Raw genomic sequence first — 20,878 nt, 5'->3', positions numbered from 1 at the left:
TATCTTTGCAGAATGCTCTTTTGACGTAGAGATTTGCCTTTACCTGGCTCTTAAACTTCCACAATTGAATATTCAAACACCTCTAACTTAAGTAGAGTTGGTCACCATCTTTAAAATGAACTCTCATTCATTCATTTATTCCACAAATAGTTTCTGAGCTTGTATTTTGGGCTATGTGCCAGGTGAAGGCATTCATAGTATTTGGGCTTCCCAGCAAACAGAGAGATCAATCCTTTTGAAATGATATTGAATTCACACAGCCAGTGGATTTTTAGCATTATAATTCTGATCTTGACTCCCCTCTACTAACTTTTTCTTTTCTCTCTCTTTTTTTATTTGATACACAGTTTCACTCTTGTTGCTCAGGCTGGAGTACAATGGCATGATCTCAGCTTACCACAACCTCTGCCCTCCATTTTCAAGTGATTCTTTTGTCTCAGCCTCCCAAGTAGCTGGGATTACAGGCGCCTGCCACCACGCCTGACTAATTTTGGTATTTTTAGTAGAGATGGGGTTTCACCATGTTGGCCAGATTAGTCTCGAACTCGTGACCTGGTGATCTGCCCACCTCAGCCTCCCAAAGTCCTGGGATTACAGGCGTGAGCCACTGTGCCTGGCCTACTAACGTTTTCTAATCCTTCATTTGCTCTCCAATGTCTTCAGGATAAAATTCAAACTTCTTAGAACATTTTAGAAACCAGGACAAATAAGTGATCTAGCCCATCCTTACCTATTAAGATCTTATCCCCCCCATATTTTGCAGTTTATGTAACTTTCAATCACACATGAGCAATGCTCTGGCCCAGTCTTAACCTTTGCCCTTGCTATTTCCTCTATCTGAAAAGCTTTCTCCTCATGATTCCTTTCCCATCTGGCTAATGCCTACTCACTCTTTGAAACTCAGAGTTGGCTCTTCCACAATCATTCTTTAATTTCTTTAACCTGTATTATGTGCCCATCTCTAGATTCCTATGAACATTTTGTATACTCCATCATAGCACTTGCCTAAATCTATGATAAATATTGACTTTTTAATCTCAGTCCACATCGTTTCTGAGCTAATGGAAAATGGGGACTTGGCTCTTCTCTCATTCCCTGTGCTACTTATGTTATTCTTTCTCAGTTCCAAATACATTCTTCTTTGCCCTAGTTTGTAATACTACCTATAGCTGGACCGTGTCAAACTTCCTCCTTTGCCCAGTGACTCAGTGTTAGACCTGCTAGTAGGGAGATCTGCAAGGGCATAAGTAAATGTTAAAAACAGACCACCCATATCCTCTGATTGTTTTTCTGGCCACTTGGTAAGCCTGTTGTAGGGACCATGTAGGGCCTATATCCTCCAGCAAGTCTCTCAGCCACTCAATGGGACATTCCTAAGGCAGAGTGACACATTGCCCTACAGGTTTGTTCATTCTTTTATGGATAATTTTTTTCTTCAACAAGTTTCTTAACCATCAGGAGGCCATGTATTTCTGTGATAGTCATACTTTCTCCCATAAGGTCTGAGTCTTGGCATTAAAAGAGAATTCCTCTTGTAAGTTCTTGGTTTCTTCTTGTTACTTCTCCCTTAACCCTAGATATAGTAGCTGCTTTCTACATTTACTATTTCACTTGGCTTGGAGTCATTTTTAAGTCCTATTTATTAGTTAACAGTTCTTTATTTTAAATATTCCCTATTCAAATTACTGGTATGGTTTTCATCTCCTGGCTGGACTCTGACTAACATCTTTTTTGACACAATGCTGAGTACAGATTGAGGGCCAAATAAATTGGGGTTTGGATTGCTGACAAAATGATCATTGAAAGGTGCTAAAAGTCTAAACTGCTAAGTCAGCTGGAAGGGCTAGATGTGAGGATCATTGAGAATTCAGGCTTTATGAAAGATGGTAACCAATTATAGTTGAGGGGCAAGATGGAGCCCGTGACAACCAGAACCAAGATATTGAGGCTGAGACACTGGGAGGATGGACCTCCTGCTAAAAGAAAGAAAGAGACAACTAAGGAGGGAAATTTCTTTAGAGGAAAAAAAAAAAGGTAATTTTCAGTGACTTATTTTTTAAACAACATGCTTATTTTTTGAGAGAATAGAATGTTTTGGAGAGGATGGGGAATATGTGATCATATGAATCAAGTTACCCCAAATGCTAAAATACAATCTAAAAAGCTCAATAAATTACTTATTGGGCAAGATGTCTCTTTCTTCTCACATAGCAGCTCCCACATGGTGTTTAGGGACACAGACTCCCTTCATCTCATGGCTCTACTCTCTTTCTCTCTGGGAATCCTTGGTTAGTGCTTCTGCATCTGCTTGCAGATCGGGGAAGAGAGTGAGAAGGAAAAGTGGCCAAACTCAAATATCTGCGGCATGATGAACTGGGAAAATAAAGATGAAAGAAGAGTCCATACTGCTTCAGTCTTTTCTGATTATATTAAATATCCAGGTTTGTGTGAAGCAATTCCAAATGATATTGATATCATTGTGCTATAAGCCATAAGAGAAATTTTTTAATTTCCTATTTTAAGAAATAGTTTTTTCTTAATCATGGCTTATAATTTGGGCCTGTTTGTAAAATTAGTTAATTATCTTGTTATCAAAGCAAGGGCTCTATTCAGTGATTGCCAGGTGTATTCCATGTAAGTTAGAAGAGTTCACCTCTCTAAATAAATGTGTGCCACTGACAAGGACTACTCAACTTGTGAAAGTCCACCCTGCAAGCATCCTTAATATCATTTAAGGAGAAAAGTCACCTAGCCAAATTTTTACAACTCAAATGTAGCAATAACACTTATTGAAACTTCACTACATGACACACCACGTCGTGAATGAAGTATATGGATTATTTTACTTAAGCCTTGCAACTGCCATAAGAAATAGTTTTAGTCCTTACTATGACAGTTGGAAATGTACTTTTTTTCCAATGTTGAGAACAGACAAAACTTCACATCTATATTTCACTTGAGCCTTTTCCCTTTCTCCACTTAACTCCGCGTTCCACTATAGTTTATAGACTTCTCTGGAGATTTACCACTGGAGACAAGTTGTAGGAAAAGAGCGTCACCACTTTTCCTGCTGAAAACATGCTTTTGGTTTTACAAGTAAAAATTCAAAGTTAATTTCCACAAATAAATAAAGACTAAAACAAAAGTTCATCTGTTGTATTACTGTCATAAATATAATATTTTAGCAGAATGAGATCTAATGAATATTTTATGTATAAATAGAAACAATAATGGCTAGTTGCTATAAAACATCTACATAGTTTCCCTTTGAGTGGGGAATTAAATCTAAATTCTTTAAAAGGAATTTTTCTGTTTAATATGGCTCTTGAGCCCTATCTCCAAATTTATTTTGAGTTGTTCTCTCATTTGCTTATTTTGCTTCAGTTGTAGTGGTTGTTTTGTTTCATTTTCCTATGAATTCTAGAATTGCCCAGCTCTTGTTCATTTCAAGGACTTATCACATAGCTGCTCCTTTTTCTTAGAAAGTTCACTCTTTCAATCTTCCCTTGCCTGTTCCTTCCCATCTTTCAGGCCTGACTTAAATTTCACTTCTGAAGAGAAATCTTCCCTGAGCACTAGATTCTTCTAGCATTTGTGTTTCATAACACCAGTTTAGGTTACTTCATAGCATTTATCAAAATTTATTACAATATATTTATTTTGTATATTTATTTACTTAATGTAAAAGCCCGTAGTATTAATTCAATCTTATATTCACTCATTCAACAAATCTAGAGAAGGAATGAAAAGGATAAGATTATAATTGGATTCAAAAAGGCAAAAGTTTTAATATATGTAAAAAAAATTTGAACAGATTTGTTCTTGTTTGTTCCAGCTTTTATTGTTATGTAATAGATTATCTCATAAATTAGTGGCTTAAAACAACCACCACTTTATTATACCTCCTGTTCTGTGGGTTGAGAATTTGGATGCAGCCTGGCTAGGTGAATCCGTTTTTCCATGTTCTATGGATGGCTGTCACTTTGTAACATTCAGCTGATGGATGGGCTTGTCTAAAAGATCAAAAACGGCTATACCTGCATTTTTAGCACCTAGATCGGGGATAGAATATGGAGGACAAGGCTAAGCTGTGCTTGGTGGTTGAATCCTCTTTAACACAAAGGTCTCAGGTTGGTCAGACTTTTTATATGGCAGCACAAGGGTCCAAGGACAATTGTTCAAGCAAACAGGACAGAAGCATCACAGCCTTTTGTAAACTAGTTTTGGAAGTCCTAAGTGTCATTTCTAGCATATTCAATTGTTCATAGTAGTTGAAAGCCCAGCCAGATTGAAAGGGAGGGGAAATTGACCCTATGTTTCCATTGAAAAGTGTCAAAGAATTTGCAACCATGTATCAAAACCTCTATAGGATTTATATTCTCAAATGCTATGATAATTGAGCTCTGGATAAAAGACAATTTGAAATCATAGCCTTACTTCTAGGGGTACATAAGTATAATGGGAAATTGTCCTATAACAGTTATAGTTTAAGAAAGAAAAATATATTCCACAGAGTGTAAATACATCTTTATATGGATATCAGGAGCATTCAAGAAAGAACATCTCTTTCTCAATCTAGTCTACTAATAAAATATTCTTCATTTTTAGATTCCAGGTTCCAATGTCAATCTTGTAATCTAAATTAATAATCAATCAAGATTAAATAGTAACACTTTTAATTTGAAGTCTTTCCTAAATCTGCCAGTCAGAGCAAATCTACTGTTCTAATCCTCTTCTAGAATACTATGAAAGTATACTCACTATATGATTCATTATCATATATTCAATGATTCCATATTTCTTTCTGCTAGATTGTGTGTGCATAATAATCACAGGACAAGCTTTTGATGTGGCCAAGTACACACTCAATAAATGGATATTTAATAAGTGCCTCTTTAAAATTTTTTTTAAGAACCAAGAAAAAAGTGAAAATAATGAGTATTTCATAAAGCATAAAACAAAGCAAATTTGATCCATAAGTTTAGCACAGAAATATGAACCATTAGTGGAACAGATTTTTGTGAGCTATGTAGTATATTTATAACAGCATTACCAGGAGTTTGAGGCCAGCCTGTGCAACATAGTGAGAATATCTCTAAAAATTAAAACAGATTAGCTAGACATGGTGGCTTGCACCAGCAGTTTCAGCAACTCAGGAGGCTAAGGCAGGAGAATCACTTGAGCCCAGGCATTTGAGCTATGATCATGCTACTGGGAGATCTTGTCTACAAACAAACAAACAAACAAACTCTTAAAGCAGTAACTGGCACATTGTAAGCATTTATCAAATATACTCCATGGTTCTTTGTACTTCAATCAGAACAGCTGACACACTTAGATATGAATATGCCTGACTTTTTTCTGTATTTTGATATCTCAGAAGTCAGCCATCTTGTCTCATGCATCTTGCTATCCCCTATATCATTTTAATAATACTTCATAATTACAATTTGCATTTGGTTTACAGAGTTTTTTTCATGTTTATCATTTATATTCTTTTTAAAGATGCTTAAAGGAATGGTCAGATGCTTCCACCGTGTGATCTGAATATAGAATTGTCCATTCAAAAAGAATAACCTTTTAGGAAATCTTTATCAAATAATTTACCAAGTAATTTCTGAAATTTTGGGATTCTGGGAATTCTATACAATTTTGAATAGGATATTCATTAAAATAAAATATATATACTGAAAAAGGCACAAATAATAAATGTCACCTTGACTATTTTTTATAATTTGAATGCAGTTGTGTAACCAGAACTATATTACATATTGATAAATTATTTTATGATTAAAATATTTATTCATATTATCACATCTTTTCAAGTGTAAAATTACCTTTGTTTTGGCATTTACATTTTAAAGTCAAAGGCACATGTTCTTCAGAGGTAAAAGAATTAAATTACTAAAATATAGTAAGTATACCTGCACATTCATAGTCTTATCATATGCATAATTGGGAAAGGTGTTTTGTGTCAGAGTTAAGTATTTGCTTTTTAGGTTTATCACTTGTTGTATCAGAAGAAAAATCTACCATTTCTATAAGGCTTTATCAAATAATCTGTAAGCTTATAACACTAATAGTGTTTTGCTAAGACTCTAATCACCACTCACAACACTGAAAAAGTTAATAATGGAATTTAAATGACACTTTGAAATTGTGATTGAATCCCTCATGGACATTCAAGTTTTATTTCCCATCAAGACATCTACCTAGAGAATCTTCAAGATTATAAAACACACATACCTTGACATTTAGTGGGGGGAAAAATTATGTTTTTTTCTTTCTTTTATCAATAGTTCCTCTTTCCAACCTGCATTTGGTCAAGTTTTTTCTCCTCCTGTAGTGGACAGATTCTGAATGCTACCTCTTCAGACATGGATTTCCTTTTTCCACATAAGAGCAAGTAAAATAAAGTGGGACTCAAAAAAGATATTATGCCTAGAAATTTAAAGTCAGAGTAAATTGTGTTTGAGTTTGTATCTCACATGATGCACATGTTCTCTATACTGCATGAGTCTTATAAAGTAAGACTTTTCTTCAGACTTAATTAAACTGGATCAAGTTTCAGCCATAGCATTCAGCCTTGGACTTCAGAATGCTTCTTGTAGAAAGTACTAGGGAAAGAGAATGTACAGAAAAATAAGGAATTGTAGATAGGTAGCCACTAATTAATGAAAAAAGAGCCCTAAATAATTCTAAATATTTAGGCTTGATAGTTTAAATGTGCTTACAGGGGTGGCTATTAGTCTGTTTGAGAGATGGTCAGTTCATTCAGGGGACAATGCATGTCCCTCAGAGCCACCGCTGTGAAGAGGAACAAAGAACCGGGGCAGCCTCACCCCAAACCCATTCTCTACTGCAACACCCCTTGTTCACAAAGCCCCTTTCAACTGTTCTTTATTCTAGATGTTTACTTTTTTTGATTCAGATCTCTTTTTGCTATCTCATGCATTGCATTTGTAACCCTCCAGCAGGCTGGACCCCAGACACAAGCTACCCGCAAAGCCTGCCATAGAAGAAAACAAATCTCAAGACACAGATTCAGTAATTTTATATAAATGCTTTTTGAATTTTTCACTTTTTACAAAACAGTAACTAAAGGCACCCTTGTGCAAACTAAAATAAAGCACTTGGAGAGAAACATACTGTCATAACAAGGGAAAGTTATAGTATAAGCATTTAGAAGATTCTTTTATCTTAATATTTCAAATAATCACATACGGGCAAATGTTACCGCCTGAGTAATGTAAGAACGGTACAGACAATATTTGACGTTATAAAATTGCTGTGTTTGGTTTTGAGTTTGATTTTTAGGTTTTTGTTCTTTTAATTCCAAAATTCTTAAATCTTTGAATGTGAAATAAATGAATGTGTATATTATATTACACTATGGAATTATTTATACATATAATATTTTCCTAGAATATGTGGTGTGTGTGTGTGTGTGTATATATATATATATATATATATATATATATATATATGTGAAAAGGAGTGGAGTGTGGATTTTCAGTTAAGGCTTCTTCTAAGTTATTAATTTAATAAAGAACCAATAAAGCAATGAATTTCCAGTTTTTTGAAAAATTTCATAATCTGGTCAAAAAGATCTACAATGATATTATCATTTACAGTTGGAAATGTCAACACTTGCAAAGATTTATTACACAATTATCTGGGACATTTATATAAAATAGAATAGATTCTATTCATTTTCAACGTTTGAGAAGAAACTACAGTATAATTTAAAATTATATTAAATAAGAAAACTAAGTAGTGGTAAAACATATGAGAAAACTTTATTTTTAATTTGAATTAAATTATAGGTCATTGAATCTAATAAAAATTACTGACTTACTATTTCATATTTTTATTTTATAAAAAATTCCTAGTTTAAATTTGTTTTAATAAAAGGCATATTTCAAGCCTTATAAGAATCCATATCATAGTAATCAAGATTTATAATAGCATTATGCAACTTTAATGCTGTGGATTTTTTTCAGGCCCTTTGATGTAAAAAGTTAAAATAATTTTCTCATATCAAGGGGAAATGTTACTATTTTCCAGACTACAACCTTTAGTAACATGTTCATGTTTAATCTACCATTTACACTTTTGTTTTAAAATTGCTTAAGATTTTATCTCCTTAATTGGTAATAAAAGAGTTACATAAACACATTTTAAAATTTCTTTATTTTCTTTAAACGTGTAGCTCATGTATGTATTTTTAATTGGGACAATCCTGCTCTTCCAAAATCTCAGATACTTTCAATAAAGTGCGTGCGCATGCAAGCGATGATGACCCTTAAAAGCAGTCATAAATTTAGTCGCTGGGAAATGAGAAGGCTTCACAGATGACTTAATTTGCTGTGGGAACCTGTGCTTCCTCCATGTGTAACCTCTGCATTTTGCTGTCTGTGACCTTCAGCAACATCCACCTGCTGGAAGCCATGTTTGATTCTCTGACCAGGGAAACGCCTGCTTGACAGCAGAATGGTATCATAGGACAGTGTGATGGAATTTTTCTTTCTCTGTCATCATTAAGGGGGTTCCCCCTATGGTGAGGGGAATGAAAAGTACGATTTAATGTTCTCTGGAGAGTGGCGGGGGGAAGAAAGGCTCAAAGCTTCACATGCTGCTTTCGGAGTGGGTCATTTCAGTCCTTGTGGCGAATGGGATGTCCCAGTGGAATTTGCCATAGACTGGTCTGAAAAGAAAGGGATTAAGACCCTTTTAAGGATGGAAATGTAACAAAAGGACCACTTTTATGATGTAGCAGCATAAAATAAGGGCTCTATTGTACAACTGATTGCTAAAGATCTTTGAATTGGGTAGCCTAGCCTGGTAGGCCCTGTGTCCTGAGGGTTTAGAGGCTTGTACAAATGATATGTCCATACTAGAATCAGAGTTCTGCTCTCATTTAGGGGCAAGTAAGAGATTATCAGTTTGTTCCTACATGATTTTTTTCCACACCTACCGAAAAGTGGCCTGTAGGGAGATTATACTCTAGTGAAAGTTGCTGCTAATTAAAACAAGTAATTAGTGTTCCTCCAGGCTTTGCGGTTTCACTCACTTTTGCCCGCCAGACAGCATTAGTTTAAAAGCAATCCAATTTCTAGCAATAACAGACTGTAAAAAAAGTCATTTAACAAGTATATAAGTGTAAGGTTACAGTTCAGGCATTGATTTATCTTTTCCAGGCTATTTAGAAATAGTGTAGCAAAGTTGAAGAGTAAGAAAGTTAAATAGCTTTAAAAAAATTAATGTTAAGGAAAGAAAAAAGACCACGTCTCAGTCCATTCACAAAAAAAAAAAAAAAAAAAAAAAAAAAAAAGACAAGCAAAAACTGGGAGCATATAAGACTTCCTAAATTGCATTAGGAAACCAAAATTGGATTTAATGCTGTTTTCTCATAGAACCCTCACTTAGCATTTTGTAAACAGATCATTTCATTAAGTCCTTTTGTTTCTTCTCCCGCCTTTGCTGAAACAGGGACTTTTTATTGACTGATTCTCATTGAAATGAATTGGAGCAGTAGAGTTGAACACAACACGCTATTACCTCCTTTTTTTCACAATTCCAAAATGACTAGCATAGTTTTACTTTGCATATCTGGTGGGAGGATTTAGTTAAACTAGAGAGATCTTGAGAGAGATTAAAATATTTAATTATAAAAAGATATAACAGAAACTAATATTAAAAAAAAAAACCATACCTACATTGAATCATGCCCTGATAAATTCTTGTCTAATTGCTCAGTTTTTGTAACCTGACATCCTTCTATAATTGCTGCCTTTGCTGCTAAAATGATCTATTTCTGAGGTTGGTATCATCAAAGACATGTGTGCTATTGTGCAAGCAATTCAATATAGCTCATCATTAAAATCAGCTGTAACTCTACTTTCCCTTTAACAAATGAATTCATAATACTTTAATTAATGCAAAATTTTCAGATTTGTGGTTTCTCCAAAGCTTATTTTTTTAAATGCTGACTATTCCTCTATAAGACAAAACTTTGCTATGCATTTCAAACAGTTCTATTCATATAAATAATATTATATGTGTGAAAAGTCACTTATTATAAACTGTTAATGTTACAAAAATATTGCTATTATCCCCTTTTCAACTAGTGGATTCCAAATTTAGTCATCTTTATAAATTGATTACAATTAATTATTAAGTAGGCTGAACTTTATCATTACATGTTAAAATAAGACTGTACACTTCCTATATTTTAAATATAAACTTTTAGAATTTAAAGATGTTTTTTATAAAATCTGGCAGCTTTTTCAAATTAATAAAATAAATTTTCATTATATGACTTAAAAACTCTTATTTGTATTTTAGAGTTTCAATATATGCTTTTCCTTTCCTCAAATTTATTTTCCATATTATTTAAAGAAGACTTTGGGACACCAACCTTCAAAAAAGAAATTTTGCACGTAAGGGTCAGTAAGTACACTTTATCTGAGTCTCTGCTTAATTTTTAAACATATATGTGAGAAGAAAAAATACTTGCTGATAACTTATTTTCCTAGGAAGGCATATGTGAAATAATGAAGAGGACTTTCATTAATAAGTGCATTCTCTGTATAGATCATTTTCCCAATAGAAACTTACAGTTTCAGAAATTCTAAAATCAATTTATAATCCTCGCAGAATGTCAACCATAGTATACCGAAAATGTTTTCTTTATATTATACCTTTTTCCTGATAATGCCAGACCTATCCTCAACTGGCATTTTAGGAGAGTTTTGTTTTTGTATTTTGTTTAATGGTAGAAAACCTTCTTTCAAAATTAGTCTTTGACATATTTGATTTTCTGAAATTGAATTCAGACTTCCATCAAGTCTACTTTTGAGCTAAGAACTTGTTTTTTATTTCAGAGTTGATGAGCTGGAGAATGCGACTGGTAGCATAGGCCTAGGGCAGCAGAGGGCAGACTGTACAGAGACCTGTAAGAATGGTCAGAACTCTTCATGGATCGTGATGGAGCCATCAGGGACACCATAATAGCATTCATTTTATGTATTAAGCCAGACTTGCACAACAATTCCATTATAATACAAATACAATCTTTAGAAGTAATTTTAAAGAAGCAAATGTTTAAATGCCAAGTCTCAAGTAACAGAAAACAATTTTCCTAAGCCAAATGTCTTTTGTAAGAGATTTCAATGGTCATTTGATTTTGGTTTAAAGATAATTTGACCTTATGATTCACTCGATTCTTAAATGCACATCTCAAATATAATTGTCTTCATTTAGAGCTGAAGTTTAAAAAAATAAAAACAGCTAAATAACCCTTTGTGATTTGTTCTACTGCTGTGCAGTGCTTCTGTCTAACTACAAGAAACTCTAAGTACACCATTATTACTATTAAAACTGATACCTCCAAGAGCTCAATGTTAATTTTACTTAAAAAATTACATACTGAAAAAATGGCTGCTCCATATTCCTTGTAATATGGCTATTTAATCTAAGTTCACCCAGCTCAGCCATATGGCGTTTTGAAAAGAGAGATGATATGATCTTTATATAATGTAATAAAGATCAATAGTGTTTATGAAATTAAATTTCTTTGAATTTCATCAATATTTTACTAGATATAAGGATAAGTATAAACTTTTATTGTAACAATAATTTAGGTGTTTCTATAAGTGATAAAATATGTAAAAGATTAAACAGTCTATCTAAAAATTAGTCTTGTGTCATTCCATACCAGAAAACACCTCTGCCATCTGTAGAATTTATCCTCTATACAGAACTGAGCAGAAAGAGTAGAATTAGCATTTATGAAAAGCTGCAAAATGCCAGACATCAGGCCAAGCACTTTACATATATTGTCTCATTAATTATAACAATTTTGGAGATAAACACTCAGCAGCTAACACAGATTAAGTAACATGCCCCACAAAAGTTAAGTATAGGAAATTTATTTTTACAATCAACATATTTGTTGAAAACTATTTACGAAATACCTGCAGTGTACCAGCATTGTGAGAAGCACATTGTGGGCAGCTGTGGACAAGACGCATGAGCACCCTGCTATCTGGAAATGTACATCTTAGTGAGGAAAGAGATGCCATATGTATGTAGACGAATAGGTAAATTAAATATGCAATATAATGATACTTATTATTAAGATACCTAATAATTGTTAAATAAGTTTGTTAACAAAGTAATGCTAAATTTCTCCAGATTATTTTGACTTTTTGAGCCTAAATTTGGACTTTTACATTCGGTTCTATTGAATTCTGTACATTTTAGTCACTTTTCATCATACTTTAACCTCTTTTTGATTCCTGATATTTTCGTTCTCTGAAAAGGTATGGTCATGTAGACCATACCATTTATGTCATACAGACCCATGCCAAATTGTACTCACCTTTTCCACGTAAACTTTATTCTTAAGGGATTTTGAAAGCTACTTCAACCCTGACCTTAGAAAAAGTTTTTGGTGCCAATTGGTTCCACCGGCCTTTGTCCCATGCTGTCTTGACTTTCCCCTTTTTCTCCTATGTTACTCGTCTGATTCTGTTTTATGATTAACCCTTTGGTTCCTTGCATTTCTTCGTCTTCTGTATTATAACTACCATTCACTAATGCATTTCTTTACAATTGCATGTTATGTAATCCTTCAATTGACATACAAGAAAAAGTACTGCTGTTATCACCATTTTACAAATTAGGAAAATGAGGTGCAGAGAGGTCATTTTCACACGATCATTCATCCAGTAAGTGATAAAACCAGGATATTTAGAAGAAGCCAGCTCAGTGATGTTACTCTTAATTTCATATTTCAGAGTCTTTATAGCACTGAATCCATCTTCCATTTTAAAATGAATGGCCATGGAATCAAAACTCTTTTTCTCTCAAAATTTGTAAAATGTTACCCTAAAGTTTAGGGTATGGGTTAAATTCTGCTCAATGCTTGTTTCCATTGTTGTTATAAATTCTGTCTTAATAGTACAATAACCTCTTGTATTTCCAAGCATAACCTTTCCAAGTCATTCTTCAATAGAAGGAAGAACAACAGAGTAGAAAGGGTATGGGCTGTGCAGTCATCTAGGGTTGCATTCAAATCTAGCTCTTTTGTTTTAGCTATAGCACTTTGGGCATTTTATTTAATTTCCCTTAGGCTCAGTCACTTTTTCTTCTCATTAAGGATAATATCTGCCTGGGGGGATTGCTATGGGAATCAACTTAACACAATTAAAATGGTTTGGCACATGCTTTGCACTCAATAATTTTGACTTTATGTTTACTTAAAATTAAGATTGAACTTGTGATTCTTTCTATTATTCTGTAGAAGTTTGAGAGAGACTTTTTCCTGAACGTTGAGTCATTTTATCAGATGCTCTGTTTTTAGCACCATGACTTACCATAGTCTGCATAAAGTCTGCCATATATTCATTCATCATTCATTCACTCATTTATTTAGCAAGCAAGGCAGCAATCAAGCTTATATAATAGAATGATTACGCAAGGCTCTGTGCTAAACAGTGACTCAGAGGTATGTGAAAGTAATCTAGAAGTTCACATTCATATAGTGATAGAAGTATGGGAGAAGTGCACGAGGGAGTGAAGTTTATATTAAAATCTGAATGGAGACAGTATTACCCAGACCTTCTCTCTGCTAAGGTGATCTGTATTCAACAGTTCCTTACATTTGGTTTCATCTACAAAGTTACCTAAATGTCCTTATAAAATCCATTTCTTCTCTGAAACGCTATGCCACTATAATCGTGCCACGGTTGGTTCTCTTTTTTAATTTTTACTTAAATGACATTGACCACATTTCTTCTGTAAGGTTTACAGAATTTATTGGAAACAGAATGCCTGATTTGCAACCAGTATCACTTTGAATCCTTTATAATAGGTCAGGTTTGTACATAATATAATGTTTTATAATGTTTTCAGTGCTGGCCAATTTACCCGATACCTAGCTGGAAATGTAAATTTTGTAACAGATCATTTGCCTTATTTTGGGGGACCTCATCTAACCCCTTTTCTATTTTATTCATTATTCCCTTTGTTACTCAAAATATCTAATAGATTTGGGTGTTCTCCACAAACATTTTGTATTAAAGTAATGTTTTTTAATACATATCATGTAGACCTGAATATGCTTGGATATATACAGCAGAATACTCAAGCGGCTACAATGTGAGACACATTAACGGACACCTGAAGACACAGTAGAACTTCAACCATGATATCCTTGGGTTAGAACAATTTGATATACTGTTGCTTGCTGGGAATAATATTGCATAAGCACAGGCAGAGCTTTGGTGTCAAACTACCACAGTCAAGCTTACAGATGACATAAGAAGGCTTCAAGTGTTGACGTTTTCTAGCATTTCTATTTCCAATGTCAGTTATTCTTTTCTTTCAGTGCATTTATACCACATTCTTTTTTTATTATTATTACTTGCCTCTATCCTAGTTTGTAAGTCTCATGAAAAGAAGAAAGTTCAGTAGCTATCATGTTATCAGGATGTTCCTCAAATAATGAATGAATGACATGAACTGGTAATATAATACTGAAAATATAATAAGATTTAAATGCTTTACTTAATATCATATAGTATTTGGAGAGACAATTTCTAAAAGAGATATGAGACTGACATTCTAGGGCAAAGGGGTTTTACAATTGCACGACTTTAAGTTGGAGGCGAAAGAATACATCTTTTTGCCTTGAAAAAATGTTTACTATCATGGAAAATTTATTGCTGTAGCTGTAAAATAGTGATCAAGCTGTAGAATGAAGACTAGGAAGCTCAAATTTTCTTTCATTCCAGTCTTTACAACAATGATTTTATTTATTTATGAGTGGAAGGCTGTGGCACTGAGAATAGAGATATAGATGCAGAAAAGAAAAAGGTATAATTATTGCTCTTGAGCATGCTCTGGCAAAATAGGATAAGAACACCTACAAGTGAAGCAGAATGTGTAAAGGACTGGTATCTAACTAAATATAGCACAGAATTATGCTCCTAACAGAGATTGGAGCAAGGGAGGAAAAATCAATCAAAGTCCCCATAAGGAGACAATTAATAATTTGAGTTTTTAAAAAGTAAAGAGGAGTACTGCAGGATGATCAAAATAATGAAATTCCAACATGCTCACAATAATCCTTTTATCATATGGACTAGAACTTTCAATGAATTAATGTTGATTCAAGCAATTTAATTCCCGATTAATTTATGTGCTCTTTCTCCTATACTAAAGAACAACCTGCAACTTATGAACTTTAAGTGTAAATGCAAATAATACTCTTGTTTCTTATTAAGTTCATGTAACTATTTCAACAGCACAATGAGAGCAATGAACCATATTTCGAAGCCTCTGCTCCCTACAGGTAAAGATTTTTCTCTTTATTTCCTTAATTATTTCAAACCTGCAAAAGTGTCATCTGTGTTACTGATGACCAGCTTCTCTTGGCTAAATTCAAACTCTTTCCTATATAAACTGTTATTAGCATAGCCAACAAAATTGTACTCAAAAGAGATTCAGTATTCCTCCACATTTTCCTATTTTTAGGACTTTGCTTGCTACATACACAATTGACCACAATCTCCTCATGGACAACTTTTATAGCCTTACCTTTAAAAACGTCCTTGTTTTCCTAATGTTCTCTCTCTTTTTTTTTGTTTTTTGTTTTTTGTTTTTGTTTTTTGAGACGGAGTTTCGCTCTTGTTACCCAGGCTGGAGTGAAATGGCGCGATCTCGGCTCACCGCAACCTCCGCCTCCTGGGTTCAGGCAATTCTCCTGCCTCAGCCTCCTGAGTAGCTGGGATTACAGGCGCGCGCCACCTTGCCCAGCTAATTTTTTTGTATTTTTAGTAGAGACGGGGTTTCACAATGTTGACCAAGACGGTCTCGATCTCTTGACCTCGTGATCTACCCGCCTCGGCCTCCCAAAGTGCTGGGATTACAGGCGTGAACCACCACGCCCGGCCTTTCCTAATGTTTTCTAATTGATTCTCACTAGAATTTAAGCTCTAACAAAGCAGTATTCTCATTTTTTTGTTCACTTACATATCCCAAACTCTGAAACAGTGCCAGAGACATATAGGCACTCAATGAATCATTCAAAAAAAAAAAAAAAAAAAAAAAAAAAAACACATTCATTTCCCACTTTGTGGGAAAACAAGTAGAGACTACCAAAAAATGAAAATGTATTTTTTATTCTTTCTGTCCTTTTCACTATATGTCAATTTTTTTTCAATGACATTATATGAGAAAGATTGTTTAATATTATGATAGAGATACATGTTCGTTGCAAAAAAAATGATAAATAAACATGTATAATTGCACTCTACCAAGATAATACTGTTGATATATTAATATATATACTTTTAGGGTTTTTTCTATGTACATAGATTGGATTAATATTTAACTAGATAACAGGTATACAGTTGGCAACATGATAGAATAAACAGTGAATACAGAAAAGTTTAACTGAGATCAAAGAAAGAGACATACTTTTTTCACATGCTATGTGTGATTTTAAAAAGATCCATTTTAACTTTGTTAATTCAGACTGTAAAGATATTAAAATCTGGTTACTTTACCTAGCTTTCCTGGTAGGATGTATGACCTCATTAATCACTTCAGGAATCTGAAAATTGATTTGAGAGGCTGTCTTAGAAAAGCTGTCTTAGTTTAGGTTACTTTAACAAATTACCCCAGGCTGAGTAGTTTAAACAACAAACATTTATTTCTCACAGTTCTGGAAAAGTTGAAAATCTGAGATCAGGGTGCCAGCATCATCTGGCCATGAGAGCCATCTTTTAGGCTGCAGAAAGCCAACTTCACCTTGAATGCTTCCTCTAGTTCTCTGGTCTTTTGCTCTAAGGGCACTGATCCCATTCATGAGGACTCCACCCTCACGACCTAATCACCACCCATAGGCCCTACCTCCAAAAAGCATCACTTTGGGGATTATATTTCAGCATATGAAATTTGGGTGGTGGGGAAACATTTAGTCCATAACAAAGATGAAGCAACACCTTAATTTATCCTTCCCACTTAGGATGATAGGGTTAACAAAGAAAATAGTGCACCTGATTTTCTAAAAAAATTTTTAATTTGCAGTTGTAGTTTAAAAGCCATTAACCAGTTATTCTTGTCTCATAATCATTAGAATTGTTGTTGATTAATCAATGAATGCATATTGTTTTAAAAATATATAAGCTCACTTGATCACTTTTCAACATAATTTATCAAAAATTGTGTTTATGAACTTGCTGGGCCCTATAACTATAGAGACTTATGTACAAATTTAGTGAGCTGATGAAGACTTTACTTTTTTTTCTAATATATTTGTTAATAAAAATATGTGGTCTTTAATCATCATTTTGTTCTTAATTCTCAGTCTCAATAACAATCTATATCTTAATAGTGGTTATTTCAGTAAAAGTAAAATCTCAGAATATGAGTTTTAAGTGTACAACAAGTCCACTTTCTTCCTCACATGAAACATTTAACTTTCCTCCCATGTAAATATTTACTATCTTCTAAAATAACTCACATCTTTTTCAAACTTCCCCAAAATGTATTTTTTTTCTTACTTCTATGAAAGCACCAGTAGTTACCTTAAAAGCTCACTTGGTATAAAGAGCACTGCAATTGAAACCCACAGGCCAAGATCTGATGCCTTGTTCTCTATTTTTTCACCATATGACATTAAACAAACAACTCATTTTTCCAAGTTTCCCTGGGCCTGGAACTTGACCAATGAGAAAAGTAGATGAGATCAACTCTAAAAACCGTATCATTCTTACGGTTTATAATTCTATTATAAGTCATTTTATATTACAAAAATCTTTATGGTTCTGTGTAGTTAAATGTATTTTCTGCTTTAAATTTGTGTTGTCATTATTTTTTTTCTGCGAGTTTTTCTAACCATTTTGGTTGACAGAGCCTTTTTACCTGTCCTTTACACTGTGCATAATCTTTGGCAATTAAGTTAGTCAAACATATAAATCATGACTTCCTTCTTACTAGAAATTTTGATGTGAAATTTGTACAACTAGAAATCTGGCTATGAAAGTTTTAAAAATTCAATTTTTCCATTATAATTGGCAATCTATTTACTGTAGAATTTTTCTAGTGGTTTAGACTTTGCTGAACCAACAATTTAGAGCAACCTCTAAAAAATAAAGAAGGTGGTATTTATATTTGTGCTGGACTCCAATTCACAGTGAGTCTTAGCATGAGACATGTGATTGAAGGATACTCCTGTGAAACAACTGCTCAGAGGGAAGTGGGTATGATCTGAGTCCTGTTCAGAAAAGACAGCTGTCCACCTGGAAAAACCCTCAGGCTAGTAGAAATGGTCATACTGTGTGTTGCTGTGTCATCCAAGAAGCTCAAAACTGAATGTACATACAGACAATATTAATCCTTTGAAGCTTCAAAGGGGCCACTGCTGATAAAAGATAGACCCTAGTCACCTGGTGCCATTAGTTCATGAGTGATGACCTTTTAACAAGACCCTGGAGTCAGCGAGTCAGCTTTAAAATAGAGCACTAAAATAGAATTTAATAAAACACAGAACCTAGAAAATTGAAAACAGGAAAAAGCTAAGGTACTCTAACATTACAGGATTTGAAAGCATTATTCTTCTTCTGCCATATTGAGCAATCCGGTTCTAAATGACACAGTAAAGAGAAAAATATCAATGATAAGGTAATGAATATTTTTGTGGAATGGGTTACTGTACTTTAGAAAATGTTTTGTTGTCTTTAAAAGATCAAAACAGAATAATTCAGTTTTAATGTCATAACAAACATTACATTAAAAATGTTATGACAGGGTGTAGCTTTGTATAATTTGTGGGTGCTTAATATATTCTTAGTGAGAATTATGAGAATAGTGATCATTTTGGTTATGATAGTATATAAAAATAGAACATATCCTTTCTGTTTATGTGATACGTATTTACCACGTTTTAAAAATCTCAGTATTTTAATTAAGAAATACATGTTAACTTAGATCACCAGAATAAAACTATAAATCTAACCTAATTTTCGGGATTACCAATATGAAGAAAAACTTGGTTGAGGCTTACTTTATTCCCTAAAATTTAGAAGATTAAAACCAATGGTAATTTAATGTGGTCATATTATTTCCAACCTGAATTTCAAATAAATTATATGATCTATTTCAAGACACACACATAGTTGTTTGAAACACAGTTTGAAACAATCAAATAGAAAGTTTATCTGTGCATTCTTTGAGTAATCTGGTGTATGTTTCCTTTTAGTTAGTTTAAAATTATGCCGATGATTCAAAACAAACAAATAAAACTTCTAGATTTTAGTTTAGAAACAACTGTGAAGATTAACCTCTCAGAACTATTTTAGATTTTTCCTTGTTTTAGTTCTTTCCTTCTGTTGCTCTTTTCTTTTTTCTTTCTCTTACTTTCAATCGCATGATAAATTCTGGATTATGTCACACTAAGGCTTCAACACTACATTTAATGAAGTTCTTGAACTTTTAACCTTTGAGTTCAACAGACTTGAAAACTACCACCAATATCTACTGCACTTTTTTTTCTGAAGTTCTGTGTCAAATTGAGTGAGGGTCTTTAAGTGTAGGGGACTATTTACCCAGGCTCTTTGCAAAAACAAATGGAAGGCATTTCATTTTTTACTGGTCTTTTTAAAAATCCTTGAAGAAAAACATGCTGGTGTTCCCTAGAACAACCCAATCCCCTATCCTGCTCCTCTATTGGTAATTGGTCTACAAATAAAAAGCTCCTGAGTGTCAGCTTCCATTGAAATGTCATTTATTCATGACCAGGTATGCAGCTTCCCAACAGAAAGGATTGTTTTTTCCCAGATCATCTTATATCTTTCAAACTCATCCTGTCTATTCAGCCATGCATTCTGCCTGCAAGGCAGCACAAGAGGCATTTCTTAGTTTCATAACCAAACAGTAGCAATGCTTTAAAAGGAATCAAAAGGAAGGAACTTTTTTTTTAAATGCAGGATTTATACTTACCTTTTCCTCTTTGTGTCATTAAACAGTAATCAAGCTCCGTCCTTCGATAGGGAATCAAAAAACAGGCAGTTCCTGTCTTATTTGTTGGAGGAATAATTTGATGAGCAGTGAACACTAGAGGGGGAGCTTACCCGTTCAGGAGGCTGAAAGCTTCAGACCCTCTGGGAGAGGATCAGAGAGATACTAGAGCTACTGAGTTAAACAAGGCAAGCTAAGATTTGGTCAGCAGTGGTTCAGAAGTCAAAAGGTCAAGAATGATAGGTAGCCAATTTATTGTCAGTTTCCAAAAAGGCAAGAAATCACAGTGAAATTGAGAAGTTTAGCTGCTGCTTATAACATGTTACAGAATATTTAAAAAATCTCTCCAGAGGCAGCTGTACCATGAGGAGTAGGATTAGAGAAGCTTTCCCTCCCTTAACTAGGACTCTGTCATTTAAATGTTTAAGGAATGATAAAATGAATTATTGTAAAATTTTGACAAATTTGATGGCTCAAGCAAAAGAGGGAAATAGGTATTCCGATTATTAGGTTGTAATAAGACATGACATTTAAAATGAGTTTACATGGCAGTTAGACCTTTGCTTTATACCCCTTGATTTAAAAACACTGGAATTCTTTTCTTTGGAAAGGAATTAATTTATTTCAGTTTCTCTTCTCTCTAGCTTAATGATTATGAATCCTATTATACCAATTATACATTTCCATCCGTTGTAACTATAGTCTAACTGCTTTTCACAACTTGCTTAAATTTGAAAAAAAATAATAATTTGAAAGCCAGTAGAATATTTAAGTAGATATACTTAGTATATTTTGGTAGAAACAATGCAAGTTGCTCTTTCATTTTTTATCAGGCTATTTTATTTTC

The 20,878-nt window shown here is 33.7% G+C and overlaps 1 long non-coding RNA gene across 1 annotated transcript in view; it reads right to left on the bottom strand.

Moving 5' to 3' along the window:
* LOC118151468 (uncharacterized) overlaps positions 1-20,107 on the bottom strand; it is a 95,933-nt gene extending 75,826 nt beyond the window's left edge. Inside the window, exons 1-2 of the long non-coding RNA XR_004739803.3 lie at positions 20,014-20,107; positions 16,578-16,624 (exon numbers count right to left, since the gene is read on the bottom strand). This is a non-coding gene — a long non-coding RNA (uncharacterized LOC118151468). The remainder of the gene's footprint in view (positions 1-16,577; positions 16,625-20,013) is intronic.
* Positions 20,108-20,878: the final 771 nt, after the last annotated feature.

The sequence above is a fragment of the Callithrix jacchus genome, chromosome 2, assembly GCF_049354715.1.
Source record: "Callithrix jacchus isolate 240 chromosome 2, calJac240_pri, whole genome shotgun sequence".
In the NCBI taxonomy this organism is placed as follows: domain Eukaryota; kingdom Metazoa; phylum Chordata; class Mammalia; order Primates; family Cebidae; genus Callithrix; species Callithrix jacchus.
Note: the sequence above shows the minus strand (reverse complement) of the source record. Positions and strands in the feature narration are given on the sequence as shown.